This window comes from Phocoena phocoena, chromosome 1 (genome assembly GCF_963924675.1).
Source record: "Phocoena phocoena chromosome 1, mPhoPho1.1, whole genome shotgun sequence".
Lineage (NCBI taxonomy): Eukaryota > Metazoa > Chordata > Mammalia > Artiodactyla > Phocoenidae > Phocoena > Phocoena phocoena.
The window spans coordinates 164,078,836-164,102,656 of NC_089219.1; the positions used below are offsets into that span (position 1 = coordinate 164,078,836).

At 44.2% G+C, this 23,821-nt stretch overlaps 1 pseudogene; it reads left to right on the forward strand.

Moving 5' to 3' along the window:
- The first annotated feature begins 21,086 nt into the window (after positions 1 to 21,086).
- On the forward strand, positions 21,087 to 23,081 carry LOC136118483 (deleted in azoospermia-like; annotated as a pseudogene).
- Positions 23,082 to 23,821: the final 740 nt, after the last annotated feature.

Sequence of the window (23,821 nt, forward strand, 5' to 3'; positions counted from 1 at the left end):
TTAGACTTTTTTTCTAGTATAAATATTTAAAGCTGTAAGTTTTTCTTTAAGCACTGTTTTAGCTGCATCTCAAAAATTTTAATATGTTGTATTTTCATTTTCACTCAGTTCCAAGTATTTTCTAGCTTCCTTGTGAATTCTTTTTTTTTTTTTTTGCGGTACGTGGGCCTCTCACTATTGTGGCCGTTCCTGTTGCGGAGCACAGGCTCCGGACGTGCAGGCTCAGTGGCCATGGCTCACGGGCCTAGCCGCTCCGTGGCATGTGGGATCCTCCCGGACCAGGGCACGAACCCGTGTCCCCTGCATCGGCAGGCGGACTCTCAACCACTGCGCCACCAGGCAAGCCCCCTTGTGAATTCTTTGACCCATGGGATTACCTAGAAGTATGTTGTCTAATTAGCAAATGTTAAACTTTCAGTTTATTTAAACTAAAAAGAAAAGTTCTCCCACCCTGTACCCCGCTGCCTCTGACAACCACCAATCAGTTCTCTGTATCTATCAGCTTGAGGGGTTTTTTTAATTAAAAAAATTTTTTTTTTAATTCCACACTTAAGAGAGGTCATACAGTATTTGTCTTTATCTGACTTATTTCACTGAGCATAGTGCCCTCAAGTTCCATTCATGTTGTTGCAAATGGCAATATTTACTTCTTTGTTACAGCTGAATAATACTCCATTGTATATATTTACCACATCTTCATTCATCTGTCATCCATCGATGGACACTTAGGTTGCTTTCATATCTTGGCTATTATAAATAATGCTGCAGTGAATATGGGGGTGCGTATAGCTTTTCAAGTTAATGTTTTCATTTTCCTCAGATAAATACCTAGAAGTGGAATTGCTATATTGTATAGTAGTTCTAGTTTTATTTATTTATTTATTTATTTATTTATTTATTTATTTATTTATTTTTTGCGGTACGCGGGCCTCTCACTGTTGTGGCCTCTCCCGTTGCGGAGCACAGGCTCCGGATGCGCAGGCTCACTGGCCATGGCTCACGGGCCCAGCCGCTCCGCGGCATGTGGGATCTTCCCGGATCGGGGCAGTAACCCGCGTCCCCTGCATCGGCAGGCGGACTCTCAACCACTGCGCCACCGGGGAAGCCCAAGCCACAGGAGGGTTCCCTTCTCTCCACGTCCCTGCCAACACTTGTTACTTCTAGTCTTTTTGATAACAGCCATTCTAATAGGTATGAGGTGATATCTCACTCTGGTTTTGATTTGTGTTTTTTTTGCTGTTGAGTTATATGAGCTCTTTATATATTTTGGATATTAGCGCCTTATCAGATACATGATTAGCAAATATTTTCTCCTATTCAGTAGACTGCCTTTTCATTTTGTTGATGGTTTCCTTTGCTATGCAGAAGCTTTTTAGTTTGATATATTTCCATTTGTTTATTTTTGCTTTTGTTGCTTATACTTTTGGTGTCAGATTGAAAAAAATCATTGCCAAGACCTATGTCAAGGAGCTTACCGCTATGTTTTCTTCTAGGAGTTTTATGGTTTCAGGTCTTAAGTTCAAGTCTTTAATCCATTTGAGTTAATTTTTATGGATGGCGTAACATAGAACAAGTGTTTGTTTTTTCTCCTAAGTATTTTATTTTTACTGGTTTCTGCTTTTACTGGTTTCTGTGGTCAGAAAATAGCCTGTTTATGATTTCGATCCTTTCAGTTTTATTGAGACTTGTATTATGACACAGCGTATGGTCTGTCTAGATGAATGTTCCACGTAAACTTGAAAAAGCAGCCTTAGAATCCTTGTCTGCTTGTTCTGACACGTGGATCATCTCAGGCTCAGTCTTTGTTGATTTTCTTGAAAATGGATCTCATTTTCCTGATGGTTCACATGTCGAGTAGTTTCAGGTTGTATCTTGGATATGGTGAATGATTTGACAGAGATTCTGGATTCTGTTCTATGCCTTCAAGAGTATAGCTCTTTGTTTCCTATTAGGCATGTAACTTGGCTGGACTCAAACCCTGAACTCTTTTTCTAGGTGGGCAGCACCTCATATCTCAGTTGCTGCTTAGAGTCTGCCCTGTGCCTGTGTGGTTCAGGGGGCAGAGTTAAAGTAGACAGAAGTTTTGGCTTACCTTCTCTGGCTCTGCCTTGCAGGACCTCCTCCCTCACTTTCCTGCAGCTGTGATTTCCCTGAATTCTTATCAACAATACTCTGCAGTTTTCCCATCAGAGTTCTAGCTGCCTGGCAAGGTATAGAATAGGGACTAAAAACTGTAAAAGTGGGAGACTTCCGCAGTGCTGTTCTTTTCTTTGAAGTGTGAACTCTGCCTGCTTCTGGTCATTCTCCAGTGTATTCAGTTAGTTGTTTTTTTGTATTTTGTCCAGAGTTTATACCTATTAACAACAGGAGGTTGGTCCAAAAGAAGCTGCTCAGCCATATTAGGAGAAGAACCTCTAGTACTGCATTACAGATGTGTGTGTATCTATACCTTTATAAACTGAATTGCAAGAGTCCATATATTTTGAGTTATGAAGGGATGATTTTACGTGGTGAAATTGTTCATACACACGTATTAATGGTTCCTAACACCTCAGTAGGGTTGTCTGTAAAACTACAAGTAAAATTATAGGCACAATTTTGTGTGTAAGTGCTTTTATTCTGGAGAAAATGAAGCATTTTAGTGTAGTGATAGAGAACTTGGACTTGGAGATATTTCCAGTCCTAGCTCATACACTTCACAAGCTATGTGGCTTTGGAAAAATTATTTAACCTCTCTGGGAATCAGTCTGTTCAGCTGTAAAAGGAATAATGGTAGGGTTGTGAAGATTACATAAGGCATAAATGTAATGGGCTAAACTCTGCACAGCATTTATTAGACGTGCTTAGCTATTGGTTTTGTCTGATTTTTCAAACGGTGTTCCTGTAAAGGAGAAAGCCAATGCCAAAATTCCCTTCACGGTATTACCAGGGGCTCTCTGTTTATATAGAAGTATGGTTATTACACAGAAAACAGCTGTTCAATGAAATGCCTTGGGCAAAACTGGACAGTAAGTGGTTACCTAAGGAATCAAAAAGAAGTGCATTTTTTTCTTTATTATCTTCTTTCAGGAATATTTTGGACATTACCTTGTTTCATGATGATAGAAACAACCTTACGGAGACACCGCTCTGTTTTTCCTGGTTTCTCTTAATTGCTTTTTTTTTTTTTACTGTATCTTCACTCCACTCCCTTCCCTTCCCTTTGTAATGTCTCAGTTTTTATTTGGGCCCAAATTAATGTTCCAGTATCATACTACATAGTCTGGCCAGTTCTTTGTTTTTGTTTTTGTTTTTGCGGTACGCGGGCCTCTCACACTTGTGGCCTCTCCCGTTGCGGAGCACAGGCTCCGGACGCGCAGGCTCAGCGGCCGTGGCTCACGGGCCCAGCCGCTCCGCGGCCTGTGGGATCTTCCAGGACCGGGGCATGAAACCATGTCCCCTGCATCGGCAGGCGGACTCTCAACCACTGCGCCACCAGGGAAGCCCCAGTTCTTTAATTATTACTATTTTTTTGGTCTTCTGCTGGTATTCTTAATTTCTTTCTTTTTTTTCTTTAAATAAAGAGTATATGGGTGGTGCACTTTCTGAACCGTCACATACCTGGCAGTGTTTTTCTGTTACCTTTGCATATGTGATACCGTGACTGGATATCAAATCCGTAGCTTACAGTCTTCTCCTTTAAAAACAATAGATACTTGCTTTTGTTTTCTGGGATAGAGTATTGCAGAAGAGAAGCTTTCTGTCTCATTTTGAGTTTCTTTTGTGCACAATGTGAATTTTTCTCCTTAGATAGATACCTCTATATCTTTATCCTTTAGATTTTAAAATGTCACCACGTTATTTCTAGGTATGGTCTCTTCCTTAATATTTCTTAGTGTTGGGAAACCTTTTTGAGGTCTGAAGACTAGCCTTTTAATTTTAGACCATTATTCTCCTATTATTTGATTCTTGCCTTTATTCTCTGTTCTGTTTCCATGGAAGCTGATATTTCGCCACATCCAGTCTGCTGTTTACCACTCCTCCTGAGGTTGTCAGCAATTAGGTTTTTCCCTTAGAGAATCTTTCTCACTCTCAGATTAGTCCCTCTTCATGCTTACTTGCTTCTGTTTTTAGATGTGTTCTCTTGAAACTCGGTATGCATGTGCTTTAGGGTCTTCTATGTTTACTGTTTCTCTTTCATAAGGGCACCTTTCCTCTAATCCCTCAAATTGATTTCTTTACAATTTTTCGATTTTTTAGTATGTCTGCATGTGCGTGCATTTAGGTCTGCTAGGATGGGATTAGATATACAAGAGATTCATTGGGGGCTGCGGCTGGGGGCTGGTGCCAGAGAAGGTAGGGAGAGGCTTTAGATCTAGGTTTGACACCCATGGAAGGAGAGGGAAGAAAGGAGATGGGAAGAATCTCGGACTACAGTTCCAAGAAAGATTCAGCCAGGCGGATGGAGACTCAAGCCAAAGTCATCTGTTGGAATCCAGCATCTCGCTGAATGGGCCTGCCTTAGTACCCCACCGTGCTCATTGGCTAGAAAGAGTCCCCGGGAAGTGTAGGCTGGGGTGAACCTGGTGGATCCAGGGGGCAGCCGATGGGACCATCAGTCAATGATGCTCTCCACCAGGGCATCTGAAGGGTATTTATTCATGGTTGCCACAGTATGTTCTTCTGTTGCTTAGGATTATTTTTCTAGTTCAGGTAGTTGAAATCCATTTTCTTCAAATTATGTGGGTACCTGTGCAAATCTTAAAAAGCACACTCAAAGGGGGAAGGGGAGAGTTTAGATTTAGTGGAGGTTTACTTTGTCAGATTAGAGGTTCTTTCACGTGTGAGAGATTTGGGCAGCCGTGTCCAAAGAATTTTTCTGTTGTGGCAGCATGAAGTTGGCTGGGCCAGTGCCCCTTTCCCAAGTGGCGTGGTTATGCCCTTCAGTTGCCAGCTCGAGCTGTGCCCTGCTTCACTGAGTGTGGAAGTGTGAGCAGCCCTCACCCTGCTCCCCAAAGCAAAATGACCTTGACTGGCAAAGTAAGAAGATCATAATTCTGAAATTGCCCCTTGTAGCATTAAAGACCGGAAGTTAGGAGGTTCACGGTGAACCGAGACTGACCATCTTGACCTCATTATATGTGGCTGTAGTTTGTCCAGCTCTCACTGGTCCACGGGTGGGGATGTTAATGAGCTTCTGCTGGGGTCCATTCCAATGGCTCACGCTTTTTTTTTTTTTTTTTTTTGCGGTACGCGGGCCTCTCACTGTTGGGGGCTCCGGACGCGCAGGCTCAGCAGCCATGGCTCACGGGCCCAGCCGCTCCGCGGCATGTGGGATCCTCCCGGACCAGGGCACGAACCCATGTCCCCCGCATTGGCAGGCGGACTCCCAATCACTGCGCCACCAGGGAAGCCCGGGCTCACACTTCTATTTTTCCCGCTTTATTGAGAAATAGTTGACATACATCACTGTATAAGTTGTAGACATACAGCATGATGATTTGATTTACATATATTGTGAAATGATTACCACAATATGTTCAACTAACATCCATCTTCCCAAATATATACAATAAAAGGAAAAGAAAAAAGGAAAAAAAATTCTTGTGATGGGAACTCTTAGGATTTACTTGTAACAACTTTCCTACATGCCAGGCAGCAGTGTTGGCTATAGTCCTGTTAACGTTACATCCCTAGTACTTAAAAAAAAATTTTTTTTAATTTTATTGGAATATAGTTATTTACAATGTTGTATTACTTTCGGGTGTACAGCAAAGTGATTCAGTTATACGTATACGTTTATTCATTCTTTTTTAGATTCTTATATAGGTTATCACAGCCTAGTACTTTTTAATCTTATAAATTTGTACCTTTTAACTATCTTCCTCCAGTTCCCCCTCTCCCACCCTCCACCTCTGGTAACCACAAGTCTGATCTCTCTCTCTCTCTCTCTTTTTTTTTTTTATGAGCTTGATTTTTTTTCCTTATATGTAAGTCAGATTGTGAATTTGTCTTCCTCTGTCTGACTCATTTCACTTACTTGCTCACACTTTGATTTGAAGGTAGCACCCTTTCTCTCTCCTCCATTTCTAGTACTAATACAGAGTTTTCTTGTTATAGTCCTTTGGTCACTTAAGTGGGAGTTTGCAAGAAGGAGTTAAATGTATGTTCTCAGATTACCAACCTGAACCAGCCCCTGTTAGTGGTTTTTCTAAATTAAAAGTGCCTCCCAGAAAGTCCAATATTTTAATAGCAAGTATTAACAAGTCTAGGCTGGCTCTGATCAAAATCGGGAAGGTACCAACTGTTAAACTTCATGACACTCCGTGTGTGTCTGATCTAGAACACGGGGAATCCAGGTGTCACTGTGACACACAGGCCCTCTAAGCCATCTGTCTGTCGACTTGTTTCTGGGGAGAAGTCTGATTCAGGTAAGGAATCAGGACTAGTAAGGAAGAGAGTTAGGAGTGTAGACAAATACTCAATGAAAATGGGCATTCAGTACGGAGAAGGCCCCCAGTGCTGGATACCTCAGTTTACCAACTAGATCCCTTGCTGCACTTAGAGGTTTAGCATAGGAATGACGATTAGTCTAGGAAGGCCTGTCACATCTGCTTGTTGAAGTTCTCAACTTTCAAGACAACTCACGTTTCCTCCTCCAATGTGGGTCTTAGTGAAAGGAAACAGTGGGCTGATTTTAGAGTTCATTCTGCAGACCTCTAGTTTCCAAACATTAATTGTGCACGTCTATCAGTAAAACACTTGGAGGTGTGTACCCCAGATCATGTCACTTATCTGTTTAGAGCCCCATCTGCCTCTGAATAAAAAGCCCAACTGCTTGGGCTTCCCCGGTGGCGCAGTGGTTGAGAATCTGCCTGCTAATGCAGGGGACATGGGTTCGAGCCCTGGTCTGGGAAGATCCCACATGCCGCGGAGCAACTAGGCCCGTGAGCCACAACTACTGAACCTGCACGTCTGGAGCCTGTGCTCCGCAGCAAGAGAGGCCGCGGTAGTGAGAGGCCCGTGCACCGCGATGAAGAGTGGCCCCAGCTTGCCACAACTAGAGAAAGCCCTCGTACAGAAATGAAGACCCCAAACAGCCAAAAATTAAAAAAAAAAAAAAAAAAAAAAAGCCAAGCATTTGAAGCCCATTAAAAAAAAAAAAAAAAAGCCCAAGTGCTTGCTTACAATCCCCGGCAACCCCTTCACAGTCTATGCCCTCACCCCTCTCTGACCTCATCTCCTCCCTGCCTCACTCCACCTCAGCCAAGGCGGCCTCCTTGCTGCTTCTTGGACAAACCCAACACACCAAAGACACTCTGCTTCCAGAGCTTTGCACCAACTTCCCTCTGCCCAGAACATTGTATCTCCAGATATCCTCACTAATTTAAAAAGGCAGTTACCCCTCCCCCATACACATCTGTACCTTTCTTTCCTGCGTATTCTTTATTGTACCACCAATTTCATACTATTTATTTTACTTGTTTATTAAATGTCCCTCTCCGCCCCCCTCACCCCATAGAGATAAGCTCCATCAGGGCAGAAATATTTGTCTGTTTTCTAGTACCTGGTACATAGAAGCTGCTCAAAAAATATGAACGAATGAATGTACTACTGCCCTAATATGACGTATTTTATAAAAACAATAAGCATAGAATTCCGAATATATTCATCATCCATCATATGGCATATCCCACGGAGTGCCTTTGAAACCTTTGCTTGTAAACGTAGGTGCCTTTGAAGGTCTTTGTGGAAAATGACTGGAACTTAATATTTTATCAAAATAAAATCTGACAGCAATCTCAAGTTGGGCAGGAAGGGCAACCCTACAGAAAGGGATTCTGTTGGTCACCACCTGCCAAGTGACAAAACTGCCAACTTCTGGAGGAAGAAAGACTTTTCTTGTTGCCAGTAGAGGGTGCTGGGCACCAACAAATGTGAACAGGAGCAGGGCAGGGTGGGAGCCTGCTCCGAGGTGAGGTGACAGACAGAGGGTCAGGGGCAGCTGGCCTGGATTTGACCAGGCTCTATCCATTCTAATTCTTAGATTCCCGTATTGCATTTCAGCTTCCACTCTACCAGGTGTTCATAACTCATTTACAGGCTTGCTGAATATCCCAGAGCTACTTCTCAACAAAACAACTCTTTCCTAATCATTTGCTGTTGTTTTCTGCCAGAGGAATTGGAGTATCCTTGTGTAACAATTGCTTTATTTTTGTGTTATAAAACAAATTAGGGGAGGCGGGTACGGCTGTATTTTGTACACCTCTGACATATTTATTTCTGCCCGGTGTCCTCAGGTCACTTTAGTGGGAACTGTGTGCACTGATGCTCCAGCTTGTACTACTGCCCTTCACTGCCCTCACTCCAGCCGGCAGAAGAGGCCTCTGACCAGAGCTAGCTTCCTGTCCCGAAACGCAGAGACACAAGAAAATATACCGTCTTCTCTTCCTTCTCTCTCATCTCTTCAGAAAGGCTGTTGGAAGGTTCAACCACAGATTTTTTTTTTTTAATTATTTTTTGTGTTGTTGCATTGGGTCTTCCTTGCTGCACACAGGCTTTCTCTAGTTGCAGCGAGTGGGGGCTACTCTTTGTTGCGATGCGCAGGCTTCTCATTGCAGTGGCTTCTCTTGTTGTGGAGCACGGGCTCCAGGCACGTGGGCTTCAGTAGTTGTGGCACGTGGGCTCAGTAGTTGTGGTGCACGGGCTTAGTTGCTTCGCGGCACATGGGATCTTCCCGGACCAGGGCTCTAACCCGTGTCCCCTGCATTGGCAGGCAGATTCCTAACCACTGCACCACCAGGGAAGCCCTTGACTACAGATTGAGTGAGAGGGGACTGCAGGAGAGGGGCAGAAGGGAGAAATCAGGCTGGGGGTGGGGAGGACAAAATCCTAGCCTCTGCCCTGGAAAATCAGAGATAAGTGGCTGCTTTGTTTAAAGGCAATCCCCCAAGTCACCTATGTGAGTGTCGAGGTAGATGGGGTTCCTCAGAGATGCTTCTTCCTCTCCTCCGTTCACTTGGCGGAATTAGGGAGGCTCCTGGAACTGCCTGTAAGTCTTGACTGGTCACAGCCTGGCATGGGGAGGGAAACCCATCTGCCAGGCTCCTGGGGAGCTGGCAGGTCTGTCCCCTTCTCTATGGAGCTGCCACAGAATCCCAGGGTGTTCAGGGTGCCGTGATTCTGTGGGTGTAGCTCCTCAGAGGCTGTAACATAGCCCCAGGCTCCAATTTTGTCTTCATCTAAATAGCCTTAGTGTGCGAATTGACTGATGTTGCCACAAGCAAATACCAGGCTTTTGACTTAGAAAATGATTTTGTTTGAATAAAGTATTATCTCTTTGTATATTGGAGTTCTATATAAGATTCAATTTATAAAAACAGGGTTTATTGATAAAGCAATTTTGAAAGCTTCGAGACATTAATTCTTTATATTGTTATTTTAGAAACATGATTTTTGGAAAAATGGTTAATCCAGATCAAAGAGGGAAAAAAGAATGAAAACTGACCTTGAGATTTAAGAATGAAATATTGTAACAGTTATAATGTTAAAAGAGGCCAGATTTAAAAATTGCATGTATAAATTACAAAATCATTATGTAAAAACAGAGCACATCTAGGAAAAAATGACTGGAAAGAAATACAGGTTGGGACTTCCCTGGTGGTCCAGCAGTTAAGACTCCGCCCTCTCAATGCAGGGGGCCTGGGTTCGATCACTGGTCAGGGAACTAGAACCCACATGCCACAACTAGAGATCCCACATGCTGCAACTAAAGATCTCGCATGCCAAAACTAAAGATCCTCCACACCACAACAAAGATCCTGCATGCCGCAGCTAAGACTGGTGCAGCCAAATAAATAAAAATATATAAAAAAAAGAAATACGGGTTAATGTTTACCAAAATTATCACTGGGGGATGTGAAAATGGATTACTTCCCCTTCTTTCTAATCTCATATATTCCCTAAATATTCTATGACCTATGATCAGGTTACTTTTTTTGTTGTTGTTAACTACTAATCTGTTCTTTGTATCTATGAGTCATTGTTTTATTTTGTTTTAGATTCCATATATGTGGGAGATCATACAGTATTTGTCTTTCTCTGTCTGACTTATTTCACTTAGCATAGTGCCCTCATTGTCCATCCATGTTGTCAAAAATGGCAGGATTTCCTTCTTTTTATGGCTGTATAATATTCCATTATGTATATATGTGTATATGTATATAATTTTTATTTATCTATTTTTGGCTGTGTTGGGTCTTCGTTGCGGTGCGCAGCCTTCTCATTGCGGTGGCTTGTCCTGTTGTGGAGCACAGGCTGTAGGCATGTGGGCTTCAGTAGTTGCGGCACGTGGTCTCAGTAGTTGTGGCTCCCGTGCTCTAGAACGCAGGTTCAGTGGTTGTGGCGCATGGGCTTAGTTGCTCTGCAGCATGTGGGATCTTCCCGGACCAGGGCTCGAACCCATGTCCCCTGCATTGGCAGGAGGATTCTTAACCACTGTGCCACCAGGGAAGTCCCATGTATGTAATTTTTATAACAATGAAACATGTTATGGCTCCTTTGCTGGAACGTCACTTTGGTTTATTTCAATTTTATTTTAACAAATACTCGTTGAGCACCTGCCCTGTTCTCTACTCTCCCCCGCCCTGGGGATGCCTTTCTCACAGAGCTCAAATCCAGCAGCCAAAGTAGGTGTCTAGAACGTGGTTATAGTAGTTTTTTATCAATACATAGAAGGTGCAATAATGAAGCGTATTCATAGGCGACACAGCACGAAGAAGGAGGACTCATTCCATCTGGTGGAGTGAGGTCAGGTCACTTGGGAGGCGACTGGGGGCCTGGGTTTTAAAAGATCTTACACCCCAGACAAAAAATGGGTATAAAATGATGGCGTTCTTACTAAGATGTAGCACGTGCATGCCACACAATGATTCATAAAATCCTTCCCTGTCCAGCCGTAGTGACAAAGGCTGGCTGAGGTGGGGAAGCTTAGCTGCTGTTCTTTGCCCCCGTAACCTCCAGCAGACCCTCCCAGGCCTTGCCAAAGAAAGAGACAATCTGAGTTGAAAACACTGTTCAAATACTTTAATTTGCTCCTCACTGCAACCCTTCAAAGGATACCGTTATCCTTGTTTTACAGACAGGAAACTAACGCTTACAAATAGGAAATGCTCAGCCCCAGGACACACAGCGTTGAGGATGCCGAGCTGTCTCCAGGATTCAATGAGATCATTTCCCTAAAGCACCCGTCTCGGTGCCTCGTGTTTTTTAGTGTTGGGACTGCACTTGCTCCCCTCTGCTGTCAGACAAAAGCCGGGAGTCAGGAGGATGCTGAGCTCCTGAAGCAGATCCCACTGGAACACGACCCAATGGACGGGGGTCTGATGCAGTGTCCTGCGTGCTGAGACAGGCCGGGTTTGGAGACTGTAAATGGCCTTATGTGTGGGTTTTAAAATCTTGTTGGAAAAAAGATACATCGTTTTTTTTTTGTTTGTTTTTGTTTTGGCGGTACGCGGGCTTCTCACTGTTGTGGCCTCTCCCGTTGCGGAGCACAGGCTCCGGATGCGCAGGCTCAGCGGCCATGGCTCACGGGCCCAGCTGGTCCGCAGCATGTGGATCTTCCCGGACCGGGGCACGAGCCCGTGTCCCCTGCATCGGCAGGTGGACTCCCAACCACTGCGCCACTAGGGAAGCCCAGATACATCATTTTTTAATACAACGTTAAAGACAATTCTGAAAATGAAAACATGAAATCCTACACTAGCACAACTTATTTGGGAATGCTTTCTTGTTACTGCATTTCGTATTCTGTTATTGTCATTTGTTGTTAGGTCACAGACATACTGACCTCTCCCTCCCCTTCTCCCCAGTCCAGTCCGTGGCCAAGTCCGGAATGACCTGGACGGCACATCTGCCCTCTCCTCTCACCCCCACGGCCACTGCCTAGTCAGGCCTCCACCCCTCCGACAGGCTGCCCTCAGCACTTTAGTCTTCGAAGGTCTCTCAGCTTCATCTCTGAAGCCCCAACCCTGCTGTTCATCCTCTACACAGCACGTAGAATTACCTTTAAAATGTTTTTCTTTTATTGTGGTAAAATATGCATAACATACAATTTGCTATTTTAAGTATTTTTAAGCGTACACTTCACTGGCATTAATTACATGCACATTGTTGTACAACTGTCACCACGGTCCGCCTCCAGAACTTCTTCATCTTCCCAAACTGAAACTCTGAATGCTTTGAACGGTAACTCCCCATCCCCCCTGCTTCCAGCCCCTGGCAACCACCATCCTACTTTCTGTCTTTATTAACTTGATGACTCTAGGTACGTGGCGTAAGTGGAATCACACAGTGTTGGTCCTTTTGTGACCAGCTTATTTTACTCGGCGTAATATCCTCAAGGTTGTAGCATGTGTCAGAATGTCTACCTTTTTCAAGGCTGAATAATATCCCATTGTATGTGTGTACCACACTTTGTTTATCCATGAGAATTATCTTTTAAAATGCAAATCAGATCACGTCCGTTTTTTGCTTAAGACTCCTCAGTGGCTTCCTGTGGCCCTCAGTCAGAGGCTTCCCATGGCTGGGATGCCCTCCTCCAGCTTCCGCCCCTCGGCCTCTGTGCTCTGGCCACGCGGGCCGCTTCCTGATCCCGGAACAAGCCAAGCCCTTTCCCAGCCCCACACTCACGTTGCCCTCTGCCTGGAACCATCTTCCCTGCTCCCTTGGTGCTGGTTCATTCTCACTCCAGATGTTGCCTCCTTGGTGAGGCCTCCCCAGTCACTCTCTCTTTCAGCACCCTGTTTACTTCCTTCACATTATCTGGCTTCTTTGGTGGCTTGTTTATTGTCTGTCTCCTCTCCTTGGAATGGGAGCTTCACAAGATGCAGACCTGGCCGTCTGGGTCACTGCCGTGGGCTCGGTAAAGATGCTCTGATGAGCGCCTGGCTGAATGGGCGCTGTCGGGCTGTCTGCAGGGGGCGTGACCTGCCGTGATTTAGTGTCACCTGCTCACTTGTCCTAAATGCGCTTTTATAAAAGTACTGATATTAGAAGGTGGTTGTGACCTTGCAAGGGGCTGCACTTGACTGTTAGGAACCCAGGTTTTCTCCCTCTCTTCCTTGTATCCACAGCCTCCTGATCAGGTAGCTGGACTGAAGGTCTCAGTTTCTCCTTCCGTCGAATCAAGGTGGGGCATGCTGACAGCGTGTGTCTCCTCCTGACTTCCTAGCGCTTTGTGACGATGTAGGGAGGGAGAGAAACTGAGAATATCGGGTAAAGAGCTTTAAAAAGAAATATATCAAATCTTTTAACTAGAGGAAGAAAGAAACCAAGAACAACATAACAAAATTATTTGAAAAATTTCCCCAGAGAAAGAGCAGAATTTCCACTCATCTGCATTTAAAAGTTTGTAATGAGGGAAAATCTGTTCAATAAACACAAAGAATAATTTATTTTCAAATCACACATATCTATAGAAACACATAAAAATGCATAGTTAGAGAAAGATGAAGAGATCTTAGAAGGAAAAGCCCTTAATTTAACATGCTGGCAAAGAGCTAAGTGATATATGTACCGGCATACTTTTTCTGTGTTGCAAATATCTCCTCCTACTTTCGGCTTGCCTTTTCGTTAATGGGGTCTTAAAATAAACATATTATTGAATATAACATACATACATACATACAGAACAGTGACTACATCATGCAGTACAATGTGAATTTTTTACAAATGAACTGTGTGACCAGCATCCAGATTGAGAATCAATATCACCAGCGTCCCCAAAGCCCCTTTTATGCCTCCTCTGGACACCACCCCTCCAAGGTAACCACTATCCTGACTTACGTACATGGGAGATGAGGAAAGTTCTCTTTGGTGTGTGCTTGCGTGTGGGATTCAGTGCATTGATTTGGGCAGTTGTTTTTTTCGTTTGTTTTTTTGCGGTACGCGGGCCTCTCACTGTTGTGGCCTCTCCCGTTGCAGAGCACAGGCTCCGGACGCGCAGGCTCAGCGGCCGTTGCTCACGGGCCCAGCCGCTCCATGGCATGTGGGATCCTCCCGGACCGGGGCACGAACCCGCGTGCCCCGCAACGGCAGGCGGACTCTCAACCACTGTGCCACCAGGAAAGCCCCAACTTGATGTTTTGATGTACTTATACATTGTGAAATGATCACCACAATCCAGCTAATTAATGTATCTATCACGTCTCTGTACTTACCATTTGTATGTGTGTGTGTTGAGAAGATTTAAGCTACATCCTCTTAGCAGATATCAGTTATACAATACAGTATTACTAGCTATAGTCACCATGCAGTACATTAGGTCTCCAGAACCTATTCATCTTGCATAACTGAAACGCTGTACTTTTGACCAACATCACCCCACTTCCCCCTTCCCCCATCCCGGCAACCACCATCCTTCTCTCTGATTCTAGGAGTTTGACTGTTCTTTAAATTCCACATAAAGTGAGGTCATGTGGTATTTCTCTTTCTGTGTCTTGCTTATTTTGCTTAGAATAATGTCCTTCAGCTCCATCCCACTTATTCAAATGGCAGGATTTTCTTTTTTGTGGCTGAAAAATATTCCAACGTGTCACACAACTCTTGCCAACAACAATCCCCAACCCTTGAACAGCTCTTGACAACTTTTGTCTGCAAGACCGTTTTACGAACGCTCTTTCAATTGAATGCTTGGAAGGAAATTTCTTTGTGTGGGTTAATGGATACAGCTTATGCAGCCAAGAAGCACTTCCTTCTGAATGTTTTTCAAAATTATAAGGGCAGCAAAGCCAGTCTGTAAACTCTCAGAAGGTCTCTTCTGACATCCCAAGGGAGGATGGGACTCTTCCCCAACGGCATCTCCCCTGGCCTAAGGCGTGGTGGACGGAACCGTCAGGTGCTGGCTTTACTTCATTTTCTCATCCTCCAGTCTTCATGAAGTAGGTATTCTTTCCCCCATTTTGTGGTGGATCAAACCGAGTTATCAAGAGTGCTTAAATAACTTGCCCAAGCTCCTAAGCAGGCAGGTTATTGTCAGAATTTATCTGTTTTAACTACAGAGATTGTGCATTAAAAACAAAGCAAAGCAAAACAAAAATCTCATTTTTCTGATTACTAAAAAAGGCCTTCAGAAATTCTGGAAAATACAGAAGAAATATAAAGATGATACTAAAAATCACCCAGATTTCTTCAACTCAGTAGTAATCATTGTTAACACATTGGTAAATTTCTTTTTTTTCTTTTCTTCTGCGTGCGTTGACTGAAATTTCCATTATTCTATTTCCATTTATTACAGGATATTGAATATAGTTCCCTGTGCTATACAGTAGGGCCTTATTGTTTATCCATTCTATAAGTAATAGTTTGCATCTGCTAGTCCCAAACTCCTAACCCAACCCTCTCCTGTACCCCCTCCCCCTTGGCAACCACAAGTCTGTTCTCTATGTCTGTGAGTATGTTTCTGTTTCTGTTTCGTAGATAAGTTCATTTGTGTTATCTTTTAGATTCCAACTGTAAGTGATATCATATGGTATTTGTCTTTGTCTGTCTGACTTACTTCACTCAGTATGATAATGGCATTATTTCATTCTTTTTTTATGGCTGAGTAATATTCCACTGTATATGTACCACATCTCCTTTATCCATTCATCTGTTGTTGGACATTTAGGTTGTTTCCACATCTTGGCTATTGTAAATAGTGCTGCTGTCAACATCGGGGCACATGCATCTTTTCAAATTATAGTTTTGTCTGGATATGTGCCCAGAAGGGGGATTGCTGGCTCATATGATAACTCTATGTTTAGTTTTTTAAGGACCCTCCATACTGTTTGCCATAGCGGCTGCACCAATTTACATTCCCATCAACAGTGTAGGAGGGTTCCCTTTTGTCCACGCCCCCTCCAGCATGAAATCATACATTTTAATGATGATATATATTCCTTTTTAACTGACATTGCATAGTGTGAGCTTTCTTTATGCCATTTAAAATTCTTCTGAACGTGGTTTTTTATGACTATTTAACAATTTATTTTGTGTATTTATCTTTCTTTTGTTGGGCATTTTCTTAATATTTTTGGTAATTGTATAAAATGCTGTAGAAAATCTTTGTGTTTCAACTGTTGTCTAAATCTCAAATTATCTCTGTGGGACAGATTCATTTAAAAGGAGACTTACTGGGGCAAGTTTATGAATATTTTTAAGGCCCTTGATACATATGACCAAATTACTGCAGCAAAGGTGGCACCTGTAAATGCACCTGGCACCTTCTCACTGCTCTCTCTGCAACATTGACTATTAACTTCTCAAAAGAAGTCTTTGCTAATTTGGTGCCTGAATAATGCTACCTTCCTGTTTTTTGTTTTTGTTTTTGTTTATTGAAGTTAGTTGATTTACAATGCTGTGTCAGTTTCAGGCATACAGCAAAGTGATTCAGATATATATTCTTTTTCAGATTCTTCTCCATTATAGTTTATTACAAGATACTGAATATAGTTCCCTGTGCTATTCAGTAGGTCCTTGTTGTTTATCTATTTTGTATATAGTAGTTTGTATCTGCTAATTACAAACTCCTAATTTATCCTCCCACCTTTCCCCTTTGGTAACCACAAGTTTATTTTCTATGTCTGTGAGTCTGTTTCTGTTTTGTAAATAAGTTCATTTGTATCATTTTTTAGATTCCACATGTAAGTGATATCATATGGTATTTATCTTTCTCTGACTTCCTTCACTTAGTATGATAATCTCTAGGTCTTTCCATGTTGCTGCAAACGGCATTATTTCGTTCTTTTTTATGGCTGAGTAATATTCCATTGTATATATATATATACACACAATGAAATATTATATATACATATACACAGTATATATATATATATATATATATATATATATATATATATATATATACCACATCTTCTTTATCCATTCATCTGTTGATGAACACTTAGGTTGCTTCCATGTCTTGGCTATTGTGAATAGTGCTGCTGTGAATATTGGGGTGTGTGTATCTTTTCGAATTATAGTTTTCTCTGGATATATACCCAGGAGTGGGATTTCAGGACCATACGGTAGCTCTATTTTTGTTTTTTGAGGAACCTCTATACCTTTTTCTACAGTGGCTGCACCAATTTACATTCCACCAACAGTGCTACCTTCCTGTTGATTAAGCCTGTCCTCTTTTGACTTCTCCATGCTCCATGGAGGGGATCCTGGCTGAAGGTAATGGGGCCACTGCCTCTTGGATCCCTTCTTTTATTTTTTTTAAAAAGCCCTTCCATAGTGTTTTCCATGTCCTGGGAACTGTTTAAGTACTTAACAAATATTAATTCAGATAACCCTACAATGGAGGCTCTATTGTCATCCTCCTTATTCAGTAGATGTGGAAACTAAGGCACAGAGCGCAGCTCCAGGCCACCTGACTTGCGACAAGGTAGAGCTGGGCTCGGTCTGGGAGCGGGCGCTGGGGCCACTCAGAAGCAGGGAAGGGTTCCTGCTGCACAAAGAAGCCAGCACCTCTGGTTTGGGTCTCAGCCACGCATTCCCTGACTCATCACCCTTCTTTCTTTTAGGCCCTGTCTTATTTCTTCAGGTGCCTTGAGCACCAGTTCATGGACACTGTTGCCAAGCCTGGTCACATTAATGTGCCTACAGGCAGCCTGGCCAGTGTCCTTGGCGTGTCAAGAATGACACTTGCTTTGTAGTCAAGGCTGTGGCACAGACAGGTCATAAGGAATCACAGCCGTGAGTCACTGTGCCAGGGCCTTTTCCAACCCCAAAGCTCAGTGGGTGGCAGGGCTACCTCTGCCAGTCAGCGTGGAAGTGTCCCAAACCCCAGAGGAAGGGAAATCTGACATCGACTGCTCACTGGGAAGCTAGGGAGAATCCACATTAGCCTCACGTCAGCCCAGCCACACTTATCACCCCGTGCAGCTGTCTGTTTACTAAGGGTGGACTTCCTACTGCTGGGACCCTGTCTTTGTCTCCCCAGCCCTGAGGTGTCTGGTGACTGATAGGTGCTCAGTGAATGCTGATTGAATGAATGAACTGCAGATGGGATGAGCTGGCTGACCAGAAGTGGCCCACCTACTGAGATTAAGAGATTGTTTACCCACGAGATTAAGGTGCTGCGGGCGTGGTCTACCCTGGTCAGGGGGCCTGCGTTCAAATCCCAGTGGTGTCGCTGACATTCAGGCTCATGGCCTTGGGTGATATTAGTTTGTGTGTTTTGGCCTCAGTTTTCCTTCTCAAAGGCCCCCATTGTTGTGAGGGTAGAAATGGAATGTATGTGATGACAAGGAGACCCAGGTAGATGTAAGCGATGGACACTGAGCCTTTGGACGGGGATCTCGGAGCCACAGGGTCTGCTCTGTCTCGCTCCTTTGGAGAAAAGGCGGCACCATTAGGGGTTCCAGGGTTGACCTTCCTGCCCTACTCATAAATGCTTTTCCTCAAGGGGGCTCTGTCCTCTTGACAGGGCTTCAGCCTCTGGGAGGCAGGAAGCTGATTTGCCAAGACCTCTGGGGTCTGGCTGGACACGTTTCACATCGGCTGAGGCTGGATTCCAGGAAGTTCTAAACTTCCCTCCCACTGTTAACAAATTAAGAAGCGGCCACAGTGATGTGATGAAGGCAAAGGAAGGAATAGGGTACCACAGAAGCAAGGGCCCATCTCTGCTGCATCCTTTGTAAAACTCCTCCCTCCACCCTTCCCTGTTTTCTCCTTCCTGGCATTCTCCTACATAGGCCCAAAGGGGTGGCAAGGGCTCAGCCTCCCTCAGCCTCCCTCCTCTGGCCTCCCTCAGAGGGAGATGGCTTCTCTTTCCGGGACAAGGCAAACAAGTCCTCAGGACTGAGAGACCTGCCTTAGGGCTTTGGCCTCAGGGTCCTGTAGCCAGACCGCCTGACAGAGGTCATCCCACCCACTCCAGCTGGAGCCTGCCTTCTTGCAAGGACTCTGAAGGCTTTAAAAAAAAAAAAAAGTATTATTCTGTTTATAGACACCCAGTAACAGGCCTATGTTAACATAGGGCGATAGCAACATCTTCCTCTGAGAGGCTGCCCGCTGTGAGTGGTCGCGAGCAGGTTAAGGGGCAAGGGCTGTGGTGCGCTCTTTTGCAAACAGCATGTCAGCTTCAGCCCCGAGTCTCATTCGCAATCTCACTGCCTCTTCAGGCTTCTGTGGGGCACACCGGTTGCTTTCCTTCTGCAGGATTTCGGGCAAAGTGTTGGGCTCCTACATCCCAGTCCTTCAGTTTGTCCACCTCAGAGGCTTCTCCAGGATCTGGGGAAAGTTGGGGAGGGGAACCATTTTCTTAGAGAAATCTTCCTCAGGAAAGAGTCAAGGGGCTGCACAGTTCTGTGGTTAGTGCCCCTGGGGGAGCCTAGAAGCTGCCCTTGGACGAGGGACTTGGGTGATGTCCAGGGATGTCTCTTTTGCTCACAGAGCGCTAGTCAGCCTCTCACTGAAGATGAGGCTGAAATGCATGCATCCTCGTACAAGAAGCACGCTGACCTAAATTCACAATGAGGAGACATGGCCTCAGGTCTCTGCCAAAGAACAAATTTTGATAGTGAAGACCCACAGCCCTACTTTCTCCAAAGTAATAGGTGATTCCTTAGGTTGGTCCCCTTTGAAGGACTGACTCTAGAGCAAACAAATATTATTTGGGAACATAAAATGCTCAAAAATTATAATTAGTATTCTCAGAATGATTTTTAATTGAATATATAGTTGATTTCCAATATTGTGGTAGTTTCAGGTGTACAGCAAAGTGATTCAGTTATACATATATATATTCTTTTCATATTCTTTTCTATTATGGTTTATCACAGGATATTGAATATAGTTTCCTGTGCTATACAGTAGGACCTCGTTGTTTATCCATTCTATATATAATAGTTTGCATCTGCTAATCTCAAACTCCCAGTCCAACCCTCTCCCACACCCCCTCCCCCTTGGCAACCACAAGTCTGTTCTCTATGTCTGTAAGTCTGTTTCATAGATAAGTTCATTTGTGTCATATTTTAGATTCCACATATAAGTGATATCATATGGTATTTGTCCTTCTCTTTCTAACTTACTTCGCTTAGAATGAGTGGCCCAGGGTTTATTTTGGACCCATAGCTTTTTTTTTTTGGCTCTACAATAAAGAATATTTACCTAATAATGGTAACATAAATGTCACTTACTTGTTTTCAGCATTTAAAATCAACTTATAAACAAAGGACTAAACAGAATGTTAAGGTTACCAGTCTTGACATCGCAAATGCCAAGGTGTAGCTAGTACAGGGTTGGGAGACCAGGCTGGGTGAGGAGGTGCAAGACATGGTCGCTTCATAGTCTAGTTTTACATGATGCAAAAATAAGACACGGTCTGCAGCTCTGGGAGCAAGAAATAGAGGTTTTCGTATATTGTTTAAATTTGCAAAAGTGATGAAAATAACTAAAATTACCAATGCGTTTATTAAAAATTTGAGAGGAGGATGGAATCCAGAATGATGGGGGGAAAAGAGCGAAACCCTTGTTTTTCGTAGCAGGGAGTCAACAGATACGTCTAAGGTAAGAAATCAAGCATACTGTTTCTGGTTTGGGAGGTAAACGGTCAGAAGTGACGTTTGAAGAGTGGGGAAGGATGGAGTGGGAGACTATTACTTTTCATTATAAACCTTTCTTTGCTATTTGATTTAGTACCCTAGATACGTCCTTGAACACACACACACACACACACACACACACACACACACACACACACGGCTCTTTAGAAAACTCATCAGCTCCCACCAGGAAACTCTCAGAGCTCCAAGAGCAAGCGGCAGGCCAAATGCTCAAAGGACAGCTTAGAGCTGCATTGCAGAGGAAGCAAAAAGTGTTTCCAGGAGGTGTCGGGGCTGCTTGGTGGCTGGAGTGTCACATTCCCTAATGAACATGCAGGAAGCGGGTAAAACACGCCAGTAGCTTCTCACCAGAGTGGATGGCAAAAGCTCGTTTCCTTTCCATGATAGATGCAGTGCTGAGCCATTAACAAAATGCTGAAGTATCTGGGGAAAGGATCTGGCTCAGCAGGACAGAGCTAATCCTAGGGATTCCCAAATGACTCCACACTCGTTATTATGTATTTTGTTTACTCAGGCCACCTTTCCAATTACCCGTCAGAATGTGCAAAGGCTTCCTCCCTGCTTTATCAGGTATGAGAGGTAGAGAATCAGGTAGAGAATAGGATAATGATATCAGTACCATAATAATGATTATCATAGCAAATATCAATTAATGATGTCAAATATCAATACCACTGCCCTCCATTAACACTCTCTCCCGGACTGGTTAGAACTCTGGCTCCACTAGGATGAACTTAGTACTGACAGCCTAGAAAATATGATCTGATCCAGGCCTTAAAGAATTTTCCATCTAGAACAGGTGATCCTAAGGAAAAGGCCAAGGGAGTCCGCCTGTGCCCCTCGGCCTCGCCACCCGTCTCTGACTGTCCCCGCTCGTCCGCCTGCGCCCTGTCAAGCCGGGCGGCGGGCACGAGCAGGCCTAACAGCAGCCCCTGCTCTTCCTAAAGCCCCTCCGCGGGAACCCTGACTGCCGCCATCCTGAGGCTGCAAATCCTGAGACTCCAAACTCAGCTGCCTCCAGAGAGGCCAGCACCCAGCCTTCATCAACTACGCCCAGCCAAGGCTATGTTTTACCAGAAGGCAAAATCATGCCAAATACCTTTTCTTTTTTTTTTGGTGGTGGAATTGATGTTAGGATGGATGAAACCGAAATTACAAGTTTCTTTGCTAGGTATGGTTCAGTAAAAGAAGTGAAGATAATCACGGACTGAACTGGCGTGTCCAAAGGCTATGGATTTGTTTCATTTTATAATGACATGGATGTGCAGGAGACAGTAGAATCACAGATAAATTTCCATGGTAAAAAGCTGAAACTGGGCCCTGCAATCAGGAAACAAAATTTAAGTGCTTATCATGTACAGCCACGTCCTTTGGGGGTTTTTTTTGCGGAGCACAGGCTCCGGAGGCACAGGCCCAGTGGCCATGGCTCACGGGCCCAGCCCTTCCGCGGCACGTGGGATCCCCCCGGACCGGGGAACGAACCCGCTTCCCCTGCATCGGCAGGCGGACTCCCCACCACTGCACCACTAGGGAAGCGCCGTCCTTTTGTTTTTGTTTTTGTTTTTGCGGTACGCGGGCCTCTCACTGTTGTGGCCTCTCTCGTTGCGGAGCACAGGCTCCGGAGGCACAGGCCCAGCGGCCATGGCTCACGGGCCCAGCCGCTCCACGGCACATGGGATCCCCCCCGGAGCGGGGAATGAACCCGTGTCCCCTGCATCGGCAGGCGGACTCCCCACCACTGTGCCACCAGGGAAGCCCCGTCCTTTGGTATGTAATCCTCCTCCTCTACCACAGTTTCAGTGTAATCCAGACACTGGAGTAATCCCAACACTGAAGCTTATATGCAGCCTCCAACCACGATGACTCAGTGTGTTCAGGCTTATCCTCCTTATCCAAATTCACCAGTTCAGGTTATGACCGGATATCAGCTGTGGGTTTGTAGTTATCAGATGCCACCTCAGTGGCCTACTGGGGAGCAGAGGAGTTAGGTTATTCCTCTGGATTATACAGCTGTTAACTACCACTGTAATGAAGTTGATCCAGGAGCTGAAGTTTTGCCAAGTGAATGTTCAATTCATGAAGCTACTCCATCCTCTGGAAACGGCCCACAAAAGAAATCTGTGGGCTGAAGCGTACAGATGGTGGAGTCGTGTCTATTTAATCCAGAGAACAGACTGAGAAACTCCCTTGTTACTCAAGATGACTACTTCAAGGTTAAGAGTTCATCACTTTATTTTTTTTTAATTTTTTTGCGGTACGCGGGCCTCTCACTGTTGTGGCCTCTCCCGTTGCGGAGCACAGGCTCCGGACGCGCAGGCTCAGCGGCCATGGCCCACGGGCCCGGATGCTCCGCGGCATGTGGGATCTTCCCGGACCGGGGCACGAACCCGTGTCCCCTGCATCGGCAGGCGGACTCCCAACCACTGCACCACCAAGGAAGCCCGAGTTCATCACTTTAGAAGAAGTTGGGCAGTGCTTAAGTCTGTTTGATCTTCTCTGCTGACTTTCTAGTCTCATAGGAAGTTGCAGGTTTTGAATAGTAAGAAGAGACTGAAAGTGTTGTAACTATTATAGAAATTTAATTCTGAATTTTGATAAATCACACTCAGACTTTTCTATACAAGTTATATTAGATTGCCTAGTTTTATTTTACAGCGAAACTGTTTTTCATTAGACATGTACTTAGAAACTGATTCTGTGTTCAATATATAGTTAAAAGTAAAAAAATAATTGAGACTGAAAGGAATAACTTTAAGATTTATCTGTAAGGATTTTTTTTAATTGACATTTTAAGAGTTTAAAAGCAAATGCTGATTTGCAAAAAAAATTGTTTTAGAAAACCTATTTTGAAAGGTTAGAATTTTGATAGTTTAAATACAAGCACTTCACTTCTGCAACAAGTACCTGTGAACAGTACAATATCTATGATGTTGTGCTCTGATGATTTGTCCAGAAATTTACCACAAAAGCAGAGTTGTGTTTTTTTTTTTTTTTAAAGAAGATGTTGGGGGTAGGAGTTTATTAATTAATTTATTTATTTTTGGCTGTGTTGGATCTTCGTTTCTGCACGAGGGCTTTCTCTAGTTGCGGCAAGCGGGGGCCACTCTTCATCGCAGTGTGCAGGCCTCTCACTATGGCGGCCTCTCCCGTTGCGGACGGAGCACAGGCTCCAGACGCGCAGGCTCAGTAGTTGTGGCTCACGGGCCCAGTTGTTCCGTGGCATGTGGGTT